Source organism: Rhamphochromis longiceps, linkage group LG5 (assembly GCF_057381845.1).
Source record: "Rhamphochromis longiceps isolate RC_006_pf linkage group LG5, R_longiceps_female_GT1.1, whole genome shotgun sequence".
NCBI classification, from domain to species: Eukaryota; Metazoa; Chordata; class Actinopteri; order Cichliformes; family Cichlidae; genus Rhamphochromis; species Rhamphochromis longiceps.
Genome location: NC_140561.1, coordinates 11,789,296 through 11,810,476, shown reverse-complemented (window position 1 = coordinate 11,810,476; position 21,181 = coordinate 11,789,296). Strand labels below are relative to the sequence as shown.

Below are 21,181 nucleotides of genomic sequence, written 5' to 3'. Positions count from 1 at the left end.
TGCTGAACCAATCAGAGGTACTGCTTCTGTCTGCTTCATCAGGCTGTGTACTTGTATGTATTTCTGCCATAGACTGTTAACAAGAATGTGAGGTCCATATTAGAAAAGCTGCTAAAATCATAAAACTTTGCAGAATTGTAATAAATTATCAATATGAATTACCGGTCTGTGATAGTGTATAAATTTGTACTCAAAAACTAGGTGGGATAGAAGCATAATTCTTGCACTGGGTGAATCAGCGGACTTTGGTGTACTTTGACTACGATTTACATAGCTCTTTGTATCTCCGTCGCGGAGACATGACGAGAGAAGAAATGGCTTAATTTTCGGAGTTTGAAAAATGAGAGGAGGACAGATTTCCACCCCTCAAACATGTTTTTGCAGAAACACTGTAATTTCGCTTAAATAGTATGAAATAGCAGTGATACTATGATTTGGCAGAAATACTACTTTTTAGCACAAATACTATTGTACAGAATGGTGTACGTCAGTTTAATGCTGGGTGGTGCTGCAATAGTAACTATCCTCGGTCAGAAGGAGAGGCTGACATCCAGGGATTAGATTACCACAGGTGGAGTTTATTGGCGGTCAGATGGATGGTACAGGGAGGCATGGCATACAGTAGGAGGATGTGGAGAGGTGATATGGTGTGGTTTCTATGATTAAGAACACTGGCAACAAATTCCTCCACTACAAATCAGTCTGATACCACTTCTTACAGGGTTCACGTTTACTAAGGCACTACCCAAAAGGCGCCACAAGAGGGCACTCCAACACAAGAGATGACCTATTTACACTGTAAACACCCCCTACTTAGCCACTACATACTACAGTGATATTACAGTATACAAATTCACACAAATACTATGATTTGGCAGAAATACTATGACTTAGTAGTAATACTATAACATAACAGTTCAATGTTCTTGCACAAATACCACAATATGGCAGAAATACTATGTTTTAGCATAAATACTGTGATTTGGTATAAATACTACGATTTGGCACACATACTATATTCCGCAGATACACTATAACATAACAGATATTCTACGACTTAGTAGTAATACTATAACATAACAGAATTATTAATTGGGCACAAATACCACAATTTGGCAAAAATACTATGATTGGGTACAAATACTATGATTTGGCAATAATACTGCATTTTAACACAACTACTGAGATTTGATTGAAATACTATGATTTTGAAGAAATACTATTACTCCATACAAATACGATGCTTTGGGACAAATACTATGTTTGGGTTCCAATACTATGATGTGCAACAAATACTATGATTTGGCACAAGTACTATGATTTAGTACAAATACTATGATTTGGCAGAAATACTATGCCTTAGTAGTAATACTATAACATAAGAGATATACTATGGTTTTGCAGACAAACCAAGTTTTCTGCACAAATACCATGATTTGGAACAAATGCTATGATTTAGCAGAAATACTAAGATTGGGTACAAATACTATGATTTGGCAATAATACTGCGTTTTAACAACAACTACTGAGATTTGATTGAAATACTATGACTCCATACAAATACGATGCTTTGGCACAAATACTATGATTTGGCAGAAATACTATGACTTAGTAGTAATACTATAACATAACAGATTTCCTAAAAAAAACTATGAAATTGCAGTAATTCTATGACTTGGCAGAGATACTACGTTTTAGTACAAATACTATAACAACGCAGAAATACTATGACTTAGTAGTAATACTATAACATAACAGTTCAATGTTCTTGCACAAATGCCACAATATGGCAGAAATACTATGTTTTAGCACAAATACTGTGATTTGGTATAAATACTACGATTTGGCACAAATACTATATTCCGCAGATACACTATAACATAACAGATATTCTACAACTTAGTAGTAATACTATAACATAACAGAATTATTAATTGGGCACAAATACCACAATTTGGCAAAAATACTATGATTTGGCACAAATACAATGACATGGCAAAAATACTATGATTGGGTACAAATACTATGATTTGGCAATAATACTGCATTTTAACACAACTACTGAGATTTGATTGAAATACTATGATTTTGAAGAAATACTATTACTCCATACAAATACGATGCTTTGGGACAAATACTATGTTTTGGTTCCAATACTATGATGTGCAACAAATACTATGATTTGGTACAAGTACTATGATTTAGTACAAATACTATGATTTGGCAGAAATACTATGCCTTAGTAGTAATACTATAACATAAGGGATATACTATGGTTTTGCAGACATACTATGTTTTTGCACAAATACCATGATTTGGCACAAATGCTATGATTTAGCAGAAATACTATGAATGGGTACAAATACTATGATTTTGCAATAATACTGCGTTTTAACAACAACTACTGAGATTTGATTGAAATACTATGATTTAGAAGAAATACTATGACTCCATACAAATACGATGCTTTGGCACAAATACTATGATTTGGCACAAGTACTATCATTTAGTACAAATAATGTGATTGGGCAGAAGTACTATGTTTCAGTACAAATACTATGATTTGGCAGGAATACTCTGATTTAGCAGAAATACTATGTTTTAACATAAATACTATCTTTTGGCAGAAATTCCTGCTAAAAAGGACTATTTCTGCTTTTTAGCAGAAATACTGTAATTTGGCATAAATACTATAATTTGGTATAAATACTGTGATTTGGCACATATAATATATTCAGCACATATACTATAACATAACAGAAATATTATGATTTGGCCCCAAAACCATGATTTTGCACAAATACCATGATTTGGCAAATATACTATGATTTTTCAAAAAATACTATGATTTAGCAGAAGTACTAAGATGTAGTAGAAGTACTTTGCTTTATCAGAAATACTATGATTGAGGAGTAATACCTAAACATAGGAGAAATATTGATACACAGACACACATACACAGACAGTAAAGGGAACAGGAGCTGTTGAGAGTCTGGGCTTGGTATATGTAGGTCAGTTAAATTAGCTGCACCTGCTGTAGTCAGCCCTTACACACGCAGACACAGAGAGAGGTGTGAGTTTTCTTCAGTGTATTTCTGACATTCAGGATTCCCCTCGAACAAATGGCCATAATTTCCTAACCGTAGAGGCTAGAACGGTCATTCAGACATTGTTTTGTTCAGAAGAGATGGGGGAATCTTCAGGTCTTCATAATTCAGAGATAAAATATAAATTATTAAAGATATATGACTTGTAATACACTGTAACTGAGTAGAGGCGAAGCAAAAACTGCCTTGACTTGCTCTCAAACAACCTTTGGTAACTCTAAATCTATATGGAGCATCAAAATCATTCTTTCACCGTAAGAAACAGCAGGCTTTGGTGAACAGTCATGGAAATTTTCAGGGCTCTGTGGAAATCCATCAAAAAGATATGATGAGAGAAAAAAGTGACTCATTTCCAGAATTTGAAATCTGATGAAATCTGAGCGAGGGACAAATTTCCTACCCTCAAACAAGTCTAACTCATCTCAGAACGGTAATAGGTGAGAAAATAATTCTTGAATTGTGAGCATCAGGAGTGTCTGAAGATATACCGGGACAAGCCTCATGTCTTAACTTCGCTTCGTTAAGGAGATATGACAATTTGAAAATGCCTCTCATTAGAGAAATCCAGCGGTGATTTTGAACAAACTCTCCATTGAGTTTATATGGAGAGTTTTCTGACTTTGTGTTACTCTGAGGAGATTTGCAAAATAACTATGAGTCCCACAACAATGATAGGGACAGTTTCTGAAAGCCAGCAAAAGTACCTACGTTTTGGTGTATAATCTGTGGGGCTTGAGTGGAAATTGAGCGAGTAGCAAGAAGTTGTTTGGACATGAAGAGAAAATTCAAACAGTTTCACTGTCCCCTCTGAGTTAATTGCATAGCAACCATAGCAACGCATGTATTTTCTGAAAAATCACAATTTTGCAACTGAAGACTTAAAGAGAGATAAGATGAAAACAGTAGAAGATCTGAAAAAGCTGAATCATACAGGAATAGCCCAATCATTTGAGAACGTTTTAAAGTTTGAATGGAGTTTCTAGGTGAAAGTATGAGGCAGTAGTTAAGTTTCAAAGACAAGAAAGTTTTAGCAGAATTGTGGAAGTTTCCCATTCATTTCAATGGGACAAATTAAAGGAAAAAAGTGTAATATTTTAAAAAGTATAATAGTAATAAACACCAAAAGTCATAGCCGGCATAAGCAGAAAGAGCAGAACAGTTTAGAGTTTGAACGGTGAAAATAGCACAAAAATTGTGGAAGTAGATCCACGGCGAAAAGTGTACGGAAACACCCGGAATAATAAAGAATAAAGAGAAACAGGAACTCAATAGTGTGGATGCCTATTAAGGCATCCACACAATAATCACTCATTACCGCCAAGGAATCACTGAAAGCACAACACGCCAAACACTGAGGAGCAGAAGACCACACTGGATGCCACTCCTGTCAGCCTGTCCTGTCAAGAACAGGAAACTGTGCCTACAGTTCACACGGGCTCACCAATATTGGATAATGGAATAATGCAAAAATGATATCTGGCCTGATGATATACAGATGGTAGGTTAGAATTTGGAGAAAAAACATTGCATGATACATTCAGTTCCAAAGGCAAAAGGAGGCCCACTCGATACTAGCAAGGCATACCTAATAAAGTGGACGTATAAGGCTGAAAAGATTTGCATGGCTCATAGGTATGTTTTCTCATGAGTCCACAGTCTTATAAGAAACTATGCGTACAATATGGGATATCACTAATAAGCTGCTCCTGGTGAACAATTAAAACAGTTATTATGTCAAAGGAGGAATTTTATAATTGGGATTTTCCCATCCCTGTCAAGGTTTGTTTACTGTGTTCCCCTGACATGTGCGCTCTCACCACTGTGCTCAAGATCAAGTTTTTATTCTAACTCTGACCTTCTACAGTAGACTGCATGATTAACTATTAAATTCTAGTCACATAACCACAAATCTTTAAAAAAAAAAAAAAAAAACACCAAGTCAGCACTCCTCTGCTGCAATTGCCAGAACTCCTGTCTTGCGCTTCCTGTGTGTTCGTCCATATTTTTGTCAGGTAGAGTGAACGAGTTAGAGTGTCTCTGCAGGTGGCAAAGCTGTTTAAGGATGATGAGAGATGGTGTGTCTTAAGCCCATCTTTAATTCAGATGCCTCATTCTTCTCCGATCGAGAGAAAACAAGAGACTTCGGATTTGAGATTGATGCTCGAGTGGGAGGCGTGCACAGCCAGCGTGAGTCACACGCCTCAGACGTGATGCAAGAAAACAAGCAGTAGATTTGCAGTTCATATGTCATGACATATCTATTGATTGGACTGCCTCATTTTACACATTAATCATAGCCATTGCTGTCATTTTATGCACTGAATTATTGCTGAGATATTTACAGATATTGCGTCTGAAATCAATATTTAAAAATAGTTTGAAGGATGTATTCAATATTGATTCAAACATAGCAGGAAAGTTCCACGTTGGGGCCAAGGGTGATAATGAACTGTGGGCCCTGGCTAACACTCTTCTTCAGTGCACTCTATCACCTTTAAAGAGTTGGCCAAAAAAACTATAGTTAACACATCATATTAGAGCTTCTGATGAGACAGCCAGTACTTCTTTGGTGGAAATGCATTTTTTTCCTGTCAGCTTGAGAAAATGTAACAAAAAGTGTCTTTTTTTAAGTACAGCGCTCATATCCTGATAAAAGCCCACCTTGATTTTACACGACACTCTACTTAGTTGAAAATGTGCAAATAAAATCAATCAGCCAAAGCACAGCATCATACCTGTATAAAAATAGCATCCATGGTTAAAGAGGTGTGTAATGAAGGGTAGAAGTTAGTGGTATTAATATGAAGGAATTTTTAGGCACCTGACATTAAGCTCTTACCCTCCTCTTAACACCTCCATAAAACAAAGCAAGCATGTGTCTCAGGAGAGCTTTTAGGGTAAAATAACAACTTAGAGAGTAATGCACGTATTATTAAAACTTGCTGCTGCCCTCAGTACAATATAAAGGTCAGGGAAACACATGCTTGTCCTTGTACTGCAGGGACAAACATGAATGATATTGAATTATTGGTGCTTGAGAAAAAAAGGGGTTATTTAACCCACAAAAAAATCATCTCCCGAGTACTTTGAACATTTATTAGAAATATCCTGCTAACAGAGCATTATTCCCATTACTGAATGTGTGCAGGCCTTTAAGAAAAACCTTTATATTTACATTGTAATCATTATAAATGCTGTTAGGATAAAGCAGTACAGGGCTGCAACTATAAGCTTTGTTTTCTTGCATTTTTTCATGCCATGAGCGCCGCCTCTGTAGCTCATAGAAATTCAATGTCTTGCTCAAGGACAGTTTTTGAGAAGTTACAAACAAGTAAGGCTGTCATCTGGTATTCCCCCCTTATATAAACAGTGAGAACGACTGCATCCCGGAGAGGATAGAGGGAAGAGTAAGGAGCGGTATGAAGAGAATGAGACTACAGGTGCTTGAATTAACTGAACGCGCAGCAGTAGCCATGCTACCCCAGAGAGAGCTCACCTCTGAGAATCAAAGGCAAAGGAAGAGCATTTGCAACACATGTCAGTACTAAATCAGTGTCATTTAGTACTGATGTGCTCGCCTGTTGCATTTCTGGTTTCATCAGATTACAAATCATATCTATTTCACCATTGGCAATCACCTGCAAGCAATTTGCAAGCAAATCAATAGTAAAATATTTTGGAAATGGATTTTAGGATTTTAGAAACACCAGCCTACCTGCTTTAATTGCTGTTTGCGGCTGATTGGTATTTTCTTGCACTCTACTTTCCCCACAGACAGCTTGGTTATCACTGATATTGCGAAAGGCTTTTGATTAAATGTAATTCTCTTTTTTTAGTGCTCTTTTCTTTGTGCAGTCTCCATATCAACCCTTCTCTATTCTTGTATTTGTATTCTGTGGAAAAACCTTACATTTCTTATACACTTTATACACCGCTCTCTGACTTTCATATGATACGCACAGTAATTACACACAATAAACAGATGGACACAGCTATCGTGGCATCACCCACTGGTGTCTGAAGTCTCATTTTGAAGCCTAGTGAGAGTTTCAGCTGTCACCATCATGGTTGCAAAACAAAACAAGAAAGAAAAAAAAACAGATGTGACAATAAAGGGAAGGGCTGTTAGCCAATTAAAAAGCACTTTCATTAGACATAAACTTATCAGTCATAAGCCATTGCCCAATGAGTGTGTGGTTTCATAACACAGACCATGCTCCATTTAAAACATGGTATGACGGAGGTTTTAAAAATGAACCCTATATTTTTTCAACATGACCCTAAATGAGTGACATGAACTCATCATGAAAGTGATTACAGGGGTGAAGACAGAAAGTCATTTTCCCATACGCTTTTCAACAACCGGAAGTCTTTATGCAACCTCAGCTATCGCCATCTGGTGGCCTTCGGATAGACTGCAGGTTTAAATCACTTCCACCCCGGCTCTGTTTGTCTGCCTCAGAAGCTAGATTTTATTCTATGAACACAACATGTCCATATGTGAAGACAACTGCAGTAAAAAGCCGTTTAGTGTCAAGTGTTAAGCTGTTATAGCAGGATGCTGTAAAGTCATATAATCCGTCTTAAGTACGGATGTAAGTAAGTGGGGATGTTTATTGAAGACATTATGTTATTTCCTCGATAGCTGGTGAAGCAGTGAAATCCCCCTGTGTTTGTCTTTATGTGCGTTTGCCTGCCTTATTTTGTTAAGCTAAACTGCTCTGTCCTGAGTGCACGCCCTTATCACATTCCATATGTTTGGATCAGCTGTGACGGACAACAATTGCTGGCCCATATTCGGCTCGTGCCGTCGCAATACAACTTCTGCTGCCAAACTAATTTACTCCTGCCGCCAGCACTTTTCATAGTTGCCTTGGAAACAAAACTTGTCGTAGCCTTTCTGTTTAGTGAAAGTGAAGTAATTGATGCATTATATGCTAATCAGAAATAACATTGTGGGTAGGATGATGTGGATGTTCACCCGGTTGGCATACCAAGCAGATGCAGATGAGTATAGAGCTGTCTTTTTCCTGGGCAGACCTTTGATGATGAATGCCAGGCGCAGCTCTGCTGATGGAAACGTCTGCTTCCTGCTCAGCAGACCAGCAAAGACACAGTCAATGGAATATTAAAATCATTATATCTGGGAATGGGAAAAAAATGCGAGCATTGGAAGCAGGAAATAGTGTTGCGATAAACAGCAGCGATAGTTCAAAAGAAACCATTTCACCTGACGGCTGCTGCTGTCGTCATCACTCACATTCCCAGAGCAGGTAAACTGCCTGTATGATGGACAATGAAATGGCCCGCAGAGTTAGATGATGACTTTAATTGGCTAAGAGGCTCAAAAAAGGTCTTAAAAGAAGAATGAATGTGTGCTATACTGCACTGGTTGCTATTACTGCTAAATGCATTACTTTTAATGCACCATTTAGACAATGGCCTAAATGGCAAAACAAAGCTTCCTTTTTCTTATTGTTTCTATTTGTTTTGCTGTTTTGTTTTGTTTTCTTCGTCCCCCCCCCCAAACTGCCACTTTTTTAATGAGCATTTCTCTATATGATGGAAAATACAGAAGTGTCTCCTGATACAGTAACAGTGATATGGGCTTCTCACAGCTGACAGTAGGAAAAGAAGAGGAAAATGGAATAAAGCTGAAGTGCAGTGTTGTAAATTATTTAGTGCAGGGCCCGTAGCAAAGATCTGACAACTTGCTCATTTAGGAAGATTAACAGATGTGGCAAATCACTCTGTTGTCAATCTGCTGAACTAAAGAACTATGAATAAATTGGCTTTCATATCTCCACTGGGAACTATTCTTTATGAGGGACCTCTTTTCCTTCCTCTCCCTCCACAGTGTGACTAAAAATAAAAAAAAAATAAAAAGGGATACATTTGTTATCTAACGGCACTGAGGGCCATTGTGTTGCATTTTCCTCTGTTGCCTTATCTCGTTCATTCAAATTCTGCTCCGACTGCAACTTCTGAATCAGTCTTAGTTACAGGAGGGAGCACATTTGTGCAAGTTTTATGTAGAGCTGCACGTAATGAGAATAACACAGCCCTGCTGGACAGGAGATAAGTGTGACCCGCACAATACAGAGAGACCACCATCCATAGATTTTCGTAGAACAGACAAACGTCCTTGTACCAGAGCAGCTATGTTGTTATAAACTGCTGAGAATCTCTCACTCCCTTTATGAGATGCTTTTGAATTCACGTCTGACGTATTCACTTCTATAAGCCGTCCTCCAGCAGAAGAGCACTCAAACATAGTGAAGATGCTTATATGTAGGCATTAATCTGCCAGTGGCCAGAGCCTTGTTTCATGGCTGCAGACGTATTGTCCAAGAAGAATAAGAGCTCCTCTTTACCATCTATTACTTTCTCTATCTCCCATCTCTCTCCAAGCCACTGTTTAGGCAGGAAGCCTCGTGCTCAGAGAAGATGTTGTCTTGTTAAATGGTACGAGTGAGCAGGAAATGGATAACGGCCAACCTTGATAATTTTACATCCTGTTCTTCAAACAAAAGAGTGAATCACTGGAATTTTCTTTTACTGCCAACACAGAATGAGCAAGTCTCATTTTCTGTTGTCAGGCCTCTTATACAATAACCATTACACAAGTTATGTTAGAAACAAACCTCAGAGTCTACAGATGTGCTCTAAAGCCCTGATGGTGCTTTGAGCTAAATGCTAGGTATTTGCTGATGAAGGCCGATGATGGTCATGGCACAGGACTTAAAGTTGGATAATCAAAGTCTTGGAACCTTAACTCTTTACCACTTGAAAGTAACCTTCGAATCTCTTTTCTGAGCTGTCATGTTTCAGGCCTGCTCATATACCACAATGACTGGATTATCATAAGAGGTTAGCGAGAGTGGTCACTGCTTTTGACTCACCAAGGTTTGACACACGTACAGTGGGGCAAAAAAGTATTTAGTCAGCCACCGATTGTGCAAGTTCCCCCACTTAAAATGATGACAGAGGTCAGTAATTTGCACCAGAGGTACACTTCAACTGTGAGAGACAGAATGTGAAAAAAAAATCCATGAATTCACATGGTAGGATTTGTAAAGAATTTATTCGTAAATCAGGGTGGAAAATAAGTATTTGGTCACCTCAAACAAGGAAAATCTCTGGCTCTCACAGACCTGTAACGTCTTCTGTAAGAAGCTTTTCTGTCCCCCACTCGTTACCTGTATGAATGGCACCTGTTTGAACTCATCATCTGTATAAAAGACACCTGTCCACAGCCTCAAACAGTCAGACTCCAAACTCCGCCATGGCCAAGACCAAAGAGCTTTCGAAGTACACCAGGAAAAGTATTGTAGACCTGCACCAGACTGGGAAGAGTGAATCTACAATAGGCAAGCAGCTTGGTGTGAAAAAATCAACTGTGGGAGCAATCATCAGAAAATGGAAGACATACAAGACCACTGATAATCTCCCTCGATCTGGGGCTCCACGCAAGATCTCATCCCGTGGGGTCAAACTGATCATGAGAACGGTGAGCAAAGATCCCAGAACCACACGGGGGGACCTGGTGAAAGACCTGCAGAGAGCTGGGACCAAAGTAACAAAGGTCACCATCAGTAACACACTACAACGGCAGGGAATCAAATCCCGCAGTGCCAGACGTGTTCCGCTGCTGAAGCCAGTGCATGTCCAGGCCCGTCTGAAGTTTGCCAGAGAGCACATGGATGATACAGCAGAGGATTGGGAGAATGTCATGTGGTCAGATGAAACCAAAGTAGAACTTTTTGGTATAAACTCAACTCGTCGTGTTTGGAGGAAGAAGAATACTGAGTTGCATCCCAAGAACACCATACCTACTGTGAAGCATGGGGGTGGAAACATCATGCTATGGGGCTGTTTTTCTGCCAAGGGGACAGAACGACTGATCCGTGTTAAGGACAGAATGAATGGGGCCATGTATCGTGAGATTTTGAGCCAAAACCTCCTTCCATCAGTGAGAACTTTGAAGATGAAACGAGGCTGGGTCTTCCAACATGACAATGATCCAAAACACACCGCCCGGGCAACAAAGGAGTGGCTCCGTAAGAAGCATTTGAAAGTCCTGGAGTGGCCTAGCCAGTCTCCAGACCTCAACCCCATAGAAAATCTGTGGCGGGAGTTGAAAGTCCGTGTTGCTCGGCGACAGCCCCAAAACATCACTGCTCTCGAGAAGATCTGCATGGAGGAATGGGCCAAAATACCAGCTACTGTGTGTGCAAACCTGGTAAAGACCTATAGTAAACGTTTGATCTCTGTTATTGCCAACAAAGGTTATGTTACAAAGTATTGAGTTGTATTTTTGTTATTGACCAAATACTTATTTTCCACCCTGATTTACGAATAAATTCTTTACAAATCCTACCATGTGGATTCATGGATTTTTTTTTTTTTTTTTCACATTCTGTCTCTCACAGTTGAAGTGTACCTCTGGTGCAAATTACTGACCTCTGTCATCATTTTAGGTGGGGGAACTTGCACAATCGGTAGCTGACTAAATACTTTTTTGCCCCACTGTATCTGTGACAATGTTATGGTTTCTCTTGCAGTGGCACACAAGGACGGGGCCCACTTTACGTCAAAGCAGGAAGAAGAGCTTGACAGCTTGTTGCCTCACAAGTGAAACACTCACAATGCAACAATGTGGCTACTTATAATGGCCGTTTAGCCTTCGCACGGCAAACACAGACTGATGCTCTTCAATTCAACTTCCTTCCTATGAATTCATGAATTTAGATCCCATTATTGCAGATATTCATCCCTGATAATTAAGGGGTGACTCAAACTCTCCTTTAAGGCCTAAATTAAACTGCAATTAATCAAGCAGTGTGATCCCTTTGACACAAAATGTCAAAGAGACACAGTGTGTCAAACATAGCATCTGATTGGAGGAGACAACCACTGAGTAAAAACAGCCTTTTCACCCCGTTCGACACAAGCAGTAAATTGGCTGGAAATTAAAACTAATGAGCAATTACCCTACCAATGAACTTCTATTATGTCTGTTTTCTCAGCGCTCTCCAACTGAATCCCAATTTCTACTTATTTAATTAATCTGAATAAATATGACACTTGTCTTTACTTCCTTAATCTTTCATTGTGCTCACTGTGAGAATGCAGAGAGAATACATTTTCCATTCAGATGCACATCCGAGAAAATAACTCATAATCTCCCAGCTCCTCCTGAAAGACTGTGAATGTGGGGCGCAGCAGCCACTATTGGTTCGGTCTATTTGTATATTCATAAATACTTTATTTGCATATTGCTTCTATTATGAACCTACAGCCAATATTTCTGCCATATTAAAGCCATATTTACCCTTTCGAAAAGGTCGGCTTGCACTCTGCTTGAACCGACGGCTCGTTTCTGATTTAATCTTGTATCTCCTACCATGCAACTACACATGAAAGACCTTACAGCATGATACAGAAATGACTTAAATATCTAACAATCTAATGAATAATTCACCCACTCGATCAGGCCCGAGCCAAAACAGTACGACCGAGTACAGCTTTGATGGTGGAATTCAAAACTGTAGTCAATCGATGGTGATGTTAATAAGAAGTTAATACCCTTTTGTGACAGAAGTTTTTTTTTTAATAAACTTTAGTATTACTGTGCAAACACTTCAGATATAGGCAGAGCTCATAGGAGAATCGCTGTCATTACACAAAGCATAAAACCCAAATGACTGGACTTCCTACAGAACTCCATTATAAATGTAAACAGCATATGGGCAAGCATGCTTGAATGTACATTGAAACTGGACTCACAAAAAAAAGGGTCTTTTAAAAGGATCACTACCACCACCTTCAGCTCACTATTTGTAAAACCCATTATGCATACATAAGGAGCAACATCATATTTCTTAGCAGTGCCATATACAAACAGCTCAACTGAACCACAAAAGGAGACTAGGAAAAAAATCTAACTCTACCCACAACTCTATTGTGTTGTTATGCAGTCACGCACGAGGTAACATAAAAGCCGGAAATCGTCATACTGCTGTTTTTGAAAGAAGCTTCTTATTCTGTGTGTCTGAGTCATTGCGCGCCGTCATTTGCCTCTTTTTTTTCTTTTTTCTCTTGTCTGCGTGGACACTTTTGAGCACTTTCAGGTTCTAATTGTTGGGCCAGCCATAGATGCATCGTAACAGGAATAAAGTGAAACACCATTTGCGACATTAATGGACTAATTATGCAAATTAGATACCAGTTTTCATCCCTCACGACATGGTGAGCTTTCTGCCACAAAGCCCGTTGTTCAGGCTTCTCCTTTCTGCTGGTTCACAAATATCTTTCTAAATCTGAGGTGATACTGCTGGCTGCTGATACATGTCTGCCCGCTTGACCGAAAAGCCTGTGCTCACTTATCAAGAGCCCGAGCGTCTATTCCCACAACAGCAATCTGTGTCATAGTTCATGCTGGCAGATGAAAACAAATCTCTGCTGTCATGCTTTAATTCCCTATAAAATGGTGATAGCACGCAGAAGTAGTGTTTTGTTTCTGAGCTGTTTTACTCGCTGGAAGGTGTAACACAGACAAGATGGTTTTAACAGCAAGCAGTGTCGTTGTTGGACTCACAATTTATAAAATAAAATGTTTATATGTAACCATCTGAGCAAACAGAACTATCAGTGTTGGAGAGCTGTGAGGACTCAGCCTTTGTTATACGTAGACCAATGCTGCTCTCTAGTGTAGGTAATGGCAACAAGGAAAAGAAATATGCCGTGTGTGGATTAAATGCAAGTTACTGCTGGTGGGCCCTTGTGAATGGGCTCTTGTCAGGCAGCCTAAAAGTCTGTAAGGAGTTGACAAGGTTTCCCTGTGCCTTAGTGGGTGCCACAGGCCAAACACGGGCACTTTAGACTGATTTATTTGTTCTAAATTACATGCTTAAAATGTGCCTTGTAGTCTGAAGCAATATCAGTGGTCAGTAAGCCTACAAAGGTGTGATATAAATGCTAGTCTATTTCAATTTCCTGAAATTATGCAGTGCCAGACTTGAGGGATCCACATGGAGGTCAGAGCACAGGGCAGTTACAGATTAGTGATTTAAAATGACACCGTACTGATTCAAAAATCAGCTACAAGGCAGCATGTGGGCCTCAGTGTCTTTTTTCAGGCTTATTTAACAAGACAGATGTTTGCCATCATTGGTATGGATCCCACATGTTCACCAGCCACTCAGTTAGGTACACCTTACCATGGGTTCAACAAGGCGTTGGAAACACTCCTCAGAGATTTTTCATATCCAAATATGCTCTGCTGGATTGAGATCATGTGACTGCTGAGGCCATTTTAGTACAGTGAGCTCACTGTCGTGTTCAGGAAACGCCCAGCTCTCCAATCAGAGCTTCTGTTTTGCAGATTGTGGTTACGGGTATGTGGAAAATGGATTTAACATGTTTCTACTAACTGTTCGAACACATTTACTGGCTGTCTTTCGGATGTAGTCTGAATTGGTTTTTTCCTTTGGTGAATGCGTCTGGCTGCCCTGGCAGTGGTGAGTTGGATCACAGCATGAAGTCTCTAGACTGGACTACAGTAGTATGAACACTGGATGATAAACATTTTTCTCTCTTTATAAATTTCTCCTGCTGCTGTTTTATTTATGTCTTTTCATTGTATTTCAGCTTGATTGTCTAATCTAATGTATTAACCATGTGTTGTTGTTGTTTTATTTTAATAAAAACTCTTTAGAGTTATTAATAAGTTTTTGTTTTATTTTTGATTTTGTTGCAATGAGACACAGTGAGTAGTTGGAGGTGCTCTTTAGCGTAGATTGCCTCTCCAAGTGGCCAAAGTTAGTTGCAATGATTTGTAAGTTTAGTGGCAATACCGTGGTAACAGAAATATTATTATAATAAACTAATTTATCTAATTCTATGGACTTTATGTTGGTTAACAGTTCTTCTATTTGTTACATAAACTACTGAAATTAATCTCCGACACCTCTGACTTTCCAGTAACAAGGCTCTGTTCCTTTATGTATATATATATATGTATATATATACATATATATATATATACATATATATATACATATAGAGGGAGTGCAGAATTATTAGGCAAATGAGTATTTTGTCCACATCATCTTCTTCATGCATGTTGTCTTACTCCAAGCTGTATAGGCTCGAAAGCCTACTACCAATTAAGCATATTAGGTGACGTGCATCTCTGTAATGAGAAGGGGTGTGGTCTAATGACATCAACACCCTATATCAGGTGTGCATAATTATTAGGCAACATCCTTTCCTTTGGCAAAATGGGTCAAAAGAAGGACTTGACAGGCTCAGAAAAGTCAAAAATAGTGAGATATCTTGCAGAGGGATGCAGCAGTCTCAAAATTGCAAAGCTTCTGAAGCGTGATCATCGACCAATCAAGCGTTTCATTCAAAATAGTCAACAGGGTCGCAAGAAGCGTGTGGAAAAACCAAGGCGCAAAATAACTGCCCATGAACTGAGAAAAGTCAAGCGTGCAGCTGCCAAGATGCCACTTGCCACCAGTTTGGCCATATTTCAGAGCTCCAACATCACTGGAGTGCCCAAAAGCACAAGGTGTGCAATACTCAGAGACATGGCCAAGGTAAGAAAGGCTGAAAGACGACCACCACTGAACAAGACACACAAGCTGAAACGTCAAGACTGGGCCAAGAAATATCTCAAGACTGGTTTTTCTAAGGTTTTATGGACTGATGAAATGAGAGTGAGTCTTGATGGGCCAGATGGATGGGCCCGTGGCTGGATTGGTAAAGGCAGAGAGCTCCAGTCCGACTCAGACGCCAGCAAGGTGGAGGTGGAGTACTGGTTTGGGCTGGTATCATCAAAGATGAGCTTGTGGGGCCTTTTCGGGTTGAGGATGGAGTCAAGCTCAACTCCCAGTCCTACTGCCAGTTTCTGGAAGACACCTTCTTCAAGCAGTGGTACAGGAAGAAGTCTGCATCCTTCAAGAAAAACATGATTTTCATGCAGGACAATGCTCCATCACACGCGTCCAAGTACTCCACAGCGTGGCTGGCAAGAAAGGGTATAAAAGAAGAAAAACTAATGACATGGCCACCTTGTTCACCTGATCTGAACCCCATTGAGAACCTGTGGTCCATCATCAAATGTGAGATTTACAAGGAGGGAAAACAGTACACCTCTCTGAACAGTATCTGGGAGGCTGTGGTTGCTGCTGCACGCAATGTTGATGGTGAACAGATCAAAACACTGACAGAATCCATGGATGGCAGGCTTTTGAGTGTCCTTGCAAAGAAAGGTGGCTATATTGGTCGCTGATTTGTTTTTGTTTTGTTTTTGAATGTCAGAAATGTATATTTGTGAATGTGGAGATGTTATATTGGTTTCACTGGTAAAAATAAATAATTGAAATGGGTATATATTTGTTTTTTGTTAAGTTGCCTAATAATTATGCACAGTAATAGTCACCTGCACACACAGATATCCCCCTAAAATAGCTGAAACTAAAAACAAACTAAAAACTACTTCCAAAAACATTCAGCTTTGATATTAATGAGTTTTTTGGGTTCACTGAGAACACGGTTGTTGTTCAATAATAAAATTATTCCTCAAAAATACAACTTGCCTAATAATTCAGATCCACTGAAGACATTACATAACATAGTATGTAAGTATCGGTGGTTTGTATTAAAAATCTAATCTGCAATGTGTCATTCAACCACACATCTGAGACAATAGCTTGTACTTGGAGGCCACTTCTGTGCCACGGCTCATTTTCTGTTCTTTGACAGAGATGATATGATTGGTTTTTACCTGGCTACTGCCGTCATTCAGTCATCTTTTACCATGTGTCCGTCTCCAGGTCCCCCAAAACTGAGCAATAAAGATGAACATTTTTACCTGGGGAACTAGCCAGAGCAATGAAGTGAACACTACTGACAGGAAACTGCAAAGTTTACTGACTGGAAATAACGGTCAGAAAAAAGGTCACATGAGACAGTGCTGCAGCGAGAAGACAACGTATTCATACTCAAGTTGTGTGGGTGCTTTATTTTTGTTTGTTTCTTTTGTTTTTTAATTTGCTGGTTTGATTTTTGCAGGTGATATAGTGAAGGAAAACCATAAAGTTGCATAAACTATACTTTATTGATATACCTCAAATGTTAGATCATTGGTAATGTTCAGTGTAAATACAATATAAACTGCATATTTAGTTTTAATATGTTACATTTTATCAGACAAGCTTCATAACAAAGAAAGCATGAGGCAGTTTATTCCACCAAACAGAAAATCAGATGGTTTTATGGGCTCTGTGCGTACAAAGATCCAAAACAAAACAAAGGCTATTTCAACTTCAAGTTTTCAAAGATCTCAGTCAGAGTGATTTCCACCTGCTGTGAGAATTGTTCTTGCCCAGACAGAGTGCCACGCTGCTGGGGGAGGCTTGTGATGACATGGTGTAGAAGCTGCAAGGGGCCTGGTCCCCTCTGTAGGAGATGGTACTGTAAAAGACAGGGTTGCTATGGCCGCTTGTCTGGTCACAGTGGGACTGAGAGGCGCTGTTGTAAACGTCCATGCAACAGCACATGCAAAGGAACAAAGCCTGGAGTCTGCTGGGTTCAGGCAGGTTTGCATTCTTGGGTATAATAGGTCTGTGCTCCTCTGCAGGAGAAGAGAGGAGGCTGACAAAGCTGTTGCAACCCTCCATGGGAAAGGTAAGCCTGCAAAGTTCATCTTCATCATCCTTACATAGGTCCTCAGCAGTTCCTTCTCCAGTGTCCACGATCTTCCTGTACTCCTGCTCTTCTTCCCCTGCTGTGGAGCTCCCATCAAGCTCACCTGAGCTTACAGTGAGAAACCTCAACACCACCAGGTTAAGAAATGCTCCGATGACCGTCAGCCCAACTAGAATGTACATGAAGCTAAATACCACGTAGGTAGGTTGCTTCTAGAGGGCATCTTTTGTCTGCAAGGCTACAAAATCTCCAAACCCAATGGTAGTAAGTGTGACAAAGCAGTAGTAAGAGGCATTAAAAAGCTCCAGCCCTCAAAATAGGAAAAGGCTGCAGCTCCTACAAACAAAGTGCTTACCCAAGACAGTAAACCCACCAGGACCATGTTTCCCATTGACACCTCTGTCTTCTGTAAGCCCAGGCCCTGCTTGACTCTGCTCAGGAGGTATCTCACAAAAGTGTTGATCCTCTCGCCCAGGCACTGGAACATGACCAGCGTCAGAGGGATGTCCAAGAGCGCATAAAACATACAGAAGGCCTTTCCAGCATTGGTGCACGGAACAGCATGGCCATAACCTGCAAAGTCAAAGAATAATACAGGTCAAAGGTTGAGTACTACTGTTTCATAGTCATCAAGCTCCATAGACATCAAACTAGTATATTGCTGCTGTAAACACTGCAAGGCAGGGATACTCACACATAACTCAGTGCAGGTTAAAGTCAAGTCTTTAAACTAATGTGAGCAAACATGGTTAAACCACAGATAAGTCTCACTAAAACTGCTTGCTGATGCTGTGCCAGGAAACATTTGGCTATCTCTCTATAACTGCAGCTTAACTGGTTTGGTCCAATCATGCTGTCCTCGTTAACCTCATTTCCAGAAGCAGCTGCTAGCGGTGTACATGTGTAAAAGCTCTGTTAATACCAGTGTCCGCCACCTCCACAGCACTTAATAGCAAACTGAGAAACTTGGGAGGTGCAACTAAAGAGAAGGTTGGTGACAGAGCAGGCTGAACACACAGTGATAAGTGAACACTGTTTATTTGGGAATGCTAGAGGCGGGCGGATTGATCTAAATATCGATACCAATGCTGGTATTGGTATCAGATCAGTACTAGCGCCTCAGTATTGATACTTTGTTTCTATCCTCTATGTTCAGTATGTAGTCCATGGAATTGTGTTAAATAAATAAGTATAATAGAAATGAAAAAATACAAGTCAAACACGGGCTATGAAAAATATCGGAACTTTTTTTATGTTGACTGTCACATAATTTTATTTATAGCCTCTAGCCCATTGAAACAACAGAAGCTGACTGAACGTCCTTTAGCGATAAGCACATTTACATTCCATTAATCTCATTCTTCTCACTGCCCTCTCCAACATAAGCCATCTTTATCGTTAAAAGTATCTGTATCAGTATTGGCATCACCAATACTGGCCCTGTATTTACATGGTATTGGCTTGATACCAATATTTTTCGATACCAATATTTTTCAATCCTGCACACCACAACGTAAGATAAAAAGTGTTTACTGGACATTAACAGCAGGTTTTCTCACTTTAAGCCTGATCAGCTTTTTAACCTGTTTATATTTCTGCAATTAGTTCAGCTTTTTGGGAAATGGTAAGGACATAGGTGATTAACAAAAGGCAACTGTTTCTACATAAGATATGAAGCTACCAAGCTGTAAGAAAACATAGTGACACTTTAGCTTCTTAACATTACAGGGCGTGCACTCTAACAAAGGTGGTTTCACTCAGTCCTTTGTTCCGCAGTCTGAGGTTGGACAGGAAGGCTGGAGCTTATATCAGACCAATAAGACAGCACGTGAGAAATTGTAACTGAAAAGTGTTATTGTTTCATTGCTTTAGGTCTGTTCAGGCCAACCTTGGACTGGTAACCTATCCAGTGTGTACTCACCTCTTGCCTACTGCCAACTGGGATAGGCCCCAAGGTGGCTATAAGAGATTAAGGCTTCTGATCTGTACTTTCTTTGTCACATAGAGGTGGTTTAGGTATTTTAAGAAAGGGTTGGGGGGGGTTTTACCATTAAAAAATAAAAAATAAAAACTTTCAAAAACTTTGCACACTTCTTTACTACATATGCAGCTGCCTACATAATCACTTTACTGATATTTTGCTGAAAAGGCCAAACTACATCTATCTTATTCCAAGAATTTGGACCTAGAACAACAACAGCAGGTGTTTCTGGACAGCTTTGCTTTCTGTAAATGGGCTAATTTAAAACAAAACAAAACTTTAGCTACATCCCAGCATTACAAGGAGTAATAATTCACAATCAAAAAATCATTTAGGTAGGCCTAGTTTATGTGTCTATCTTCAATGAGTTGCTGTTCAGGGTCCAAAAAAAGAAAAACTGTCAAAAAAATTACTGCAAAAATCACACAATACCGTGAAGTCAGGCCACAACATTATATACTTGCCAATTGTAGTGATAACGGTGATGCCAAAGTAAAAAGAGCCGACGAACTTCCACTGCCTCCCAGCGCGATGCGGCTCTGTCTGATGGACCACTCACTAGATCTGGTTGAAATCATCCTCGTACTTTTTCTTCAGCTCGCTCAGCTTCTGCTCCAGCGCCTTTTTTTCTTGAACTCTCGCTTTCTGACTCTAGTGCGTCAAAAACTGCGGCTCCTACAAGCAGGTAGAAAATAATTGAGAGGATGAGAGAGAGGGTCCTGATGTTCTGCGTCCTCATCCTCAAATCCAGAGTGCCCGGAGGAGGCGGGGAGGGTGCTGCTGCTCCTGCTGCTGCTGCTCAGAGGCACAGATGCACAGGATCAGAGCCATCCTGCACATGGGTTTCGCTGGTCTTCACGGTGTAAAGAGGCCATGGGCCTGTTAGGAGTACAGCATAGGTCTAAATGGCTTGAAAGTGTAGCCTATAGTATTAGCGTGTGGTCAGGTGAAGCATGCTCACATAACCTCGTTTACTGAACTTTAAGAGGACTATGAGGACTTTTAACAAGTGCTAATGTGCTCAGTTCGGTTTCTTGAAACAGTTACAGTTATATTCGCTTTGATGTTGCAAGATTTCAGCATAGGGTGTTTAGTTTGTTTCACGTTTTGTGCTAGAGTATACATTTCATTTCTTACTTTAAATTCAGTTATAAGACAGACTGGAAGTTAGAAACTCACGCATGATACAATATGTCTAAATTAGAGCAGGACTATATTAAACCTTTTCTATGGGAAAAGCACAATAAAAATCATTAAATGTTCTACTAATGTAATACATGTGCATCACTGTATATAAAATATGACTGTAGTTGCTAACACCTTTTCTCTAGCGAATTTGAGCATATTGGCTATCTTTCGTCTTTTTTTCCTTAAA

At 39.7% G+C, this 21,181-nt stretch overlaps 1 pseudogene; it reads right to left on the bottom strand.

Annotated features, from left to right (window-relative positions):
- Nucleotides 1-17,408: 17,408 nt before the first annotated feature.
- LOC146669299 (potassium channel subfamily K member 3-like) lies at nt 17,409-20,545 on the bottom strand (annotated as a pseudogene).
- Between the last annotated feature and the right edge of the window lie 636 nt (nt 20,546-21,181).